Source organism: Festucalex cinctus, chromosome 9 (assembly GCF_051991245.1).
Source record: "Festucalex cinctus isolate MCC-2025b chromosome 9, RoL_Fcin_1.0, whole genome shotgun sequence".
Classification (NCBI taxonomy): Eukaryota; Metazoa; Chordata; class Actinopteri; order Syngnathiformes; family Syngnathidae; genus Festucalex; species Festucalex cinctus.
The window spans coordinates 8,934,137-8,940,136 of NC_135419.1; the positions used below are offsets into that span (position 1 = coordinate 8,934,137).

General features: G+C 39.6%; 1 protein-coding gene and 1 long non-coding RNA gene across 2 annotated transcripts in view; one reads left to right on the forward strand and one right to left on the reverse strand.

The window, feature by feature from the left end:
• simc1 (SUMO interacting motifs containing 1) overlaps positions 1-5,566 on the reverse strand; it is a 60,197-nt gene extending 54,631 nt beyond the window's left edge. The window contains exons 1-2 of the mRNA XM_077531679.1: positions 5,468-5,566; positions 4,651-4,768 (exon numbers count right to left, since the gene is read on the reverse strand). The gene's annotated coding sequence lies outside the window, so the exon portion shown is untranslated. The remainder of the gene's footprint in view (positions 1-4,650; positions 4,769-5,467) is intronic.
• Positions 687-2,127, forward strand: LOC144025530 (uncharacterized). The gene is made up of 2 exons (XR_013284903.1): positions 687-1,258; positions 1,957-2,127. It is a non-coding gene; the product is annotated as an uncharacterized LOC144025530 (long non-coding RNA).
• Positions 5,567-6,000: the final 434 nt, after the last annotated feature.

Consider the following 6,000-nt stretch of genomic DNA (forward strand, 5'->3'; position numbering starts at 1 on the left):
CAACTGCAAAAAACAGTTGAAGAAATAGTTATTTCTCAAACGGCCAGTAGGTGGCAGCAGAGCAAAGGAGATCGACCATGGCCATGTTGGGGGAAAAAAAAAAAGCTCAATTACTCAATATTCTATATAGATTTGTGACTAATGATGAAACTTAGCTATATTCAAACGCTAATTTCTGCAAAATGGAAACCCCCCAATGTCTGACATCCACTTCACATGTCACAGAGCTCAGAATAACGCTGCCTGCGTCCTAACCTTAATCCCTAACCCTGTAAGTCTAAACCAACTTTCTGCCACCAAATTGTCACTCTGCCATCTTGGCAACATTGTGCAATATAAACATTTTACAGCACACCACCAAACGTTACAAAAAGTACAGTATATCAACTGAAATAATGGCGATCTTATCTCAATTTACTGACAGTGTGAAACCCTGTCTTGTTTAGTAGAAAACAATGCTATTGTTCTATTGTATCAATGGCGGCACGTGGATACACAGGCTAATTGTACCTTCTGTCATCTTGGGGAAGAGCATTTCATTGTTCTGCCTGTCAATATGTCACCAGCAATAGACACACAAAAGGTACATCCTTTGTTGTTAAAAAAAATAATAAATAAATAAAATAATTTTTTTTAGCATACATTGGCTTTGGCCACATTCAAAATTATGCATGTGTGAATGTCTGTGTGATCTGCAAAATTATTTCTTGTGATTTATTGTCTGTCATTTTTGGTTTCGAATCCTGTCAGATCCCAAAACGGTTTTAGTTGCATGCGGGTGGTGACTGGCCCCGTGATGACCCCGAGCAGCTTGTGCTCCTCCCCCCAGACTGCCGCCTGGCAGTTAGACGCCAGGTGTGTCAAGCGAGCAAAGAGGCCGCCACCGGTCTCCAGCGGCAACATAATCAGAACCGACAGGCAGCTGAAACAATAGTTGATTGTCGCCCCAGCGCAGGCTTTGCAATAATTCAGTGTTGACTCAGGTCGGCCATCAGTGTGATTAACTACTCTGAATGATTGGGTGTTAATCTGCTTTTCATGCCTCAGACACTTTGAACGAGAAATGTAATGAGAGTTTTTGGTTTGAGGGTGTAAGTACAAGATGAAGGATTAATAATTTATTGTTGTTACGAAGAAAAACATTAAGTAATGTGGCATCTGTTATGTGCCATACTGATTCGTGCTGTCCAGCTATTTTCCATACCACTTGGCCCCATTCGGGTGGTGGGAAAGAGGGCACCAATCCAGCTGACTTTTGGTGAGTAGAGTCGTACACCCCGGAGTGGTCGCCAGTCAATTGCAATGCACATATAGACAAACTACCATTCAGATACGCATTCACACAAATGAGCAATTTAGAGAGTCTTCAATTATGTGAACTAGTGTTAGAAAATGGGAGCAAATCGTAGGACCCGGAGACAACCTATGAAAGCACTGGGAGAACATGGTCAATTATCAAAATTGTCCGTAGTTGTTCATGTGCAAATTGTTATGACTTTGTTTTGGATTGGGTCATGGGGTCATTGTGTTTATATGGTTCAGTACATGTCCCTTATGATGATGATGTCAGCTGCTATGCAGTTGCTATGGTCCAGTATTACACTCTAAAAACAGTTGGGTCCAAAAAAAAAATAAACCAATTGGGGTAAAAAACAAACAAACAAAAAAAAAACGGACCGATCAACTACTTGGGTCAATTTGACCCAATTTTCTTATTTATAGTTATTCTGGTCCGTTAATTAATTAAAATTATATATATAAAACGAGCACCATCGAAAATGGATGTAAGCTATAAAAGTCAATCAGACTCATAAAAATTTCAGAAATTGGTGTTTGTGCATATTAAAACTACATTTTCCCTTTCCTCAACTGTTATTTGATGGGTCAAAAATGTTGCAGCATCCTTCTTACCTTCGTGCCCTTCCACACAGTGCCTACTTTTCTATTTCTTCACAGGTGCTCTCAATCCTCTCAACCGTGACCAGACCATCATGCCTCCCTGTTCAAACTCTGTCCTCTCTGCCAATGCTGTTCTAGACGCCGTTTGGAAACGCATGACCTGACCCCTAACACTCAAAGGTCTTTCTGTCTCTGTCGCAAATAACCCTTAGAAAGTTCTCGCCTGTGCCTGCTTCTCATTGCATATAAAAAAAAAACTCTAAATGGGTTTTCCGTGTGGGGGGTTATGCATTAGTCATACAGACCTGTGCCCTGTCACATTTCACAACGCGCCGTGAGTTCTAATGGAGAGGAGAGGTGACTGTCAGCAGTGGGCGAGCAGTGGCAGAGGTTTATGGCTGATGAGTTTGCGTGACATCACTTCAACGCAGATGTGCTACTGCCAGCAGAGTCTGCCTTATTACTGAAAGGAAACTCGAAAATCACTTTTTGAACCTCTCATGGAAAAGCAGAAAAAAGTGCCGAAGCGGATGAACTAGAAAAAGGAAGAAAAAAAACTCACAAAATGTGGAGCTACTGTGCATGCACAATAGCAGTAATAATTCTTAAAGCTGAAGAATCATATTGTAAGTTTACATTAGGTTTGATAAATCACATTGCATGCGCAAAATTAATCTATTTGATCATAAACCCTCTCACAACATGCAAATTGAGCTGCTTGGCAATTTCCCACATTTGGAACGGCCCTTAGTGTTTTCAACATTACTCTAAACAGCACTTAAGTTCTGGTTACATTTGTATGACAGTTGTGCCTGCAGTTAATAAATGCTTTATGATTGTTTGACCTACATTTATTTCCTGTGGGAAAAACTAATGAAGTGGACTAACATTCACTGTAAAGAATTTACAGTACATAAATTACCAGCGTTTTATTAATAAAATCTCAGTTAATTACTGTAAAAAAAATAAATAAATAAATTAATACAGCATATTACTGTAATTTTTATTTTTTACAATTAATTACTGTATATAAATACAGGTAATTTTTGTTGTACAATTTTCTATAAATTAAAGCTGCTTAGAATACAGTAACTATAATTAATATACAGTAAAAAAAAAAAAAGTGAAAAATACAGTAATATTCTATTATTCAATACATGTTTACAGTAATTAATGCGATTTTCCACAATGTTTGGGGAAAAAAACGACAGGGTTGCGGAAATAAAAAAAGAATTCACATTTTCGCTAAATCCTGTAATGGTTTGAAGCGTAAATACACATTAGGTGAGTGTGACTCACTCGACAACGCTTTGCCCCTGTTAACTAGTGGGCAGAAGGAGCAAACAAAAAGGAAGATGAAGACGAGCATGAGCTTAGAGAGGCCAATGAGGAGCTTCTTGATTTCTGGCATCACAGCGGAGGGTCTTGTGAAAGGTTATCGATGCCAAAGAAAATTTATCCAAACACTGGATGACCTGTTGACACTAGAACTAGCACAACTGTGTGCCTGAATTCTCAGCTTCATTTTCAAACTTTTTTTCAGAGGAAGGATGTTAAACAACAACAATAAAACACAGACCACCTCTTCAAAGCTGGTCAAAGCTAAACGCCTGCTTCGGGCCATGTGAACACCAGGAGCCCCAAGAGCCATTAATGTTGTTTATTTTTATTTATTTTCAAGTAACACTTTTTCACATTTCTAATTATTCAACTTTAAAATATTTTTTAAACCATTTTGTTTCTTTTACTGTAAGTAAATCTGTTCAGTTGCATCAATATTGATGTTAGGGCTGGGAAAAAAAAGTCAATCACAAAACTATTGCCAGCACCACTGTACATACAGACATTTTCATTGCTTGACTATTAAATGGAAAGAGTCATTTGGACAATCCATTCTAAAAAAAAAAACGTAATCAGAGATAGCAAATACAGGTCCAGAAAGTAAAAACCCTGCCACAATTTGGCTTTAGCCCCCCCATGCTAACTAGTGCCCTAGCAAGTAAACAAGGACCCGGGTAGCTAGCTAGGGAGCTAGCTAGCTAGCTAGCACGAGGGGCTACAGCCAAACTGTGGCAATTGTCTGTTTGATTTTTTTGTACATGTCTAAACTATTTTCTCTTACACTTTTTTGTACAAATTATTTTTGCACATTGCTGTTAGTTTTTTAACATTAGGTAATTAATAAACCAGATAACCCGATCATATCCAATTCTGCTGTAAAAGACTCCTCGCATTAATTAATTGGAAAAACAGTTCACGTAATTCGGTGCTGCTATTTTAGGTAGCAACACAAATGAAATGGGCTCAGTAATTTAGTATGTCCCTGTGTGCGAACAAAAGGTTCTAACGGGCGGAGGTAATTACAGTGAAAACATGTTATTTTTCTGACTGGTAAGTCTGTTCAATAGAAGAGTTTGTTTGCTGGTGATTTTAAATTCTTTTTGCACTTATACATTATATCAACAATGCTGAATTATTACTTATTACTGTGTAGAGTATTTGGAAAATTGAGGTGGTGTCATAATTATAACCAAATGGTGGTCCGTGGACCAAACTCTCTTGCAAGGGTGAGTTTTTTTGTGCTAAAGAGACACATTTGATTTGTATAATGGGTGAATGGGCCAGATCATTGTTGACGTTCATATATGGATCATTATTAAAATGTTTGTAATTTCGGCCATAGTGTTAAGACCCTTAGCGATTAAATGTAAACAGGGAAGTTCTTCATTCCTATATCATTTAGAGGTGCACCTGTTAGTTGATGTATGAGGGGGTCCTTGGAGACATCTCTCCATGGACTCAAACCCCCGGTCGAGAAGACATGAAGCGATGGCGGACAGGAGTATGTTGGAGGAATAACAGGTTGACACTAAAGAGCACATGTAGATGTAAATGAATATGTTGATCAGCCTCCTGGAGCAGGAAAAAGATGTACACTGTGAATTGGATGAGGACAAAAGCAGCCCACGTTGATTCCTGCTCTTAAATCACATACACCGGCAAGGCACCACCAAGCCTCTCCACCAATAAACACCCAGTCAGATTCAATAAGGAAAAATCAGCGGCCTTTTAATGTCCCCTCTTATAAGCCGTTTCCTGCAGCTGCAGCAAGCCAGTCACTTCTTTCAGGGACTCTCTCCACCCTCTAAGGAGCAGCGACTGCATTCAAAGGCTGTCGGTTGCAAAAGTAGAGCCGTTTCTACCCCTTTTCATGTCTACCACTTGACTGTATTTCGGAGACCCCGGCCGAGGGGGCGCTAACGCGTGTCTCAAAAGCAAAGAGGATGCAAGTGATTTGAGTCATTACAGCAGCCGGAATTACAGTAATTACATTCAGCAGCATCATTATCGCCCTATGTGGCATCCTGGTGGAGGCTGTATACAGGCACTGTCAGAATACACTGAGGCTGCGCAACACGTCAACTCCAGTCACTTCTAGGTGGGCGATATCATCCAAGCTACCTGCGCAGTGCACATCTATGGCCGTGATTGCCTCTCGTTCTGTCACTCATAAGTCTCTTGTGAAAATTCATTTTCCTGCAGGTACCTAAAGAGATGGATTACTTACCAACATAAAGCAGGGGTCTCCAAGTTCGGTCCTCGAACCTTCAACACAGCTGAATCTAATGATCAGCTAATCAGCAAGCTTCCCAGAAGCCTGATAACGATCCCGATCATGAATCAGGTGTGTTAGTGGAGAGAAACATGGAAAACAGGCTGGATAGGGGCTCTCGAGGACCGAACTTGGACACCCCTGCCCTAAAGTGTGTCTGATTTCAAGAACAAAGAGTCGGAACACAACTTCATTACTTTTTTTTTAATTATGTGTAAGCGTATTGTTAATGTTCAAACTGTGCATAATGGTACAGCAGCTTAGAATAAATACAGGTGCATTTATTAGGAATAAAAATTTGCCACATTTGGATCTACCACCTTACTATATTTTAATGTTGGTCATTATTGTGGTACTTGAAGAGGTAAGTATTTTTGAGGCGGTACTTGGAGTTAAAAAAAAATGTTTTTTGTATTTCTAAATGAAGAATGGAGGCGGGGGGGGGGGGGGGGGGAGCTAAATGGTGAAAGATAATGCTCAATTTAAGA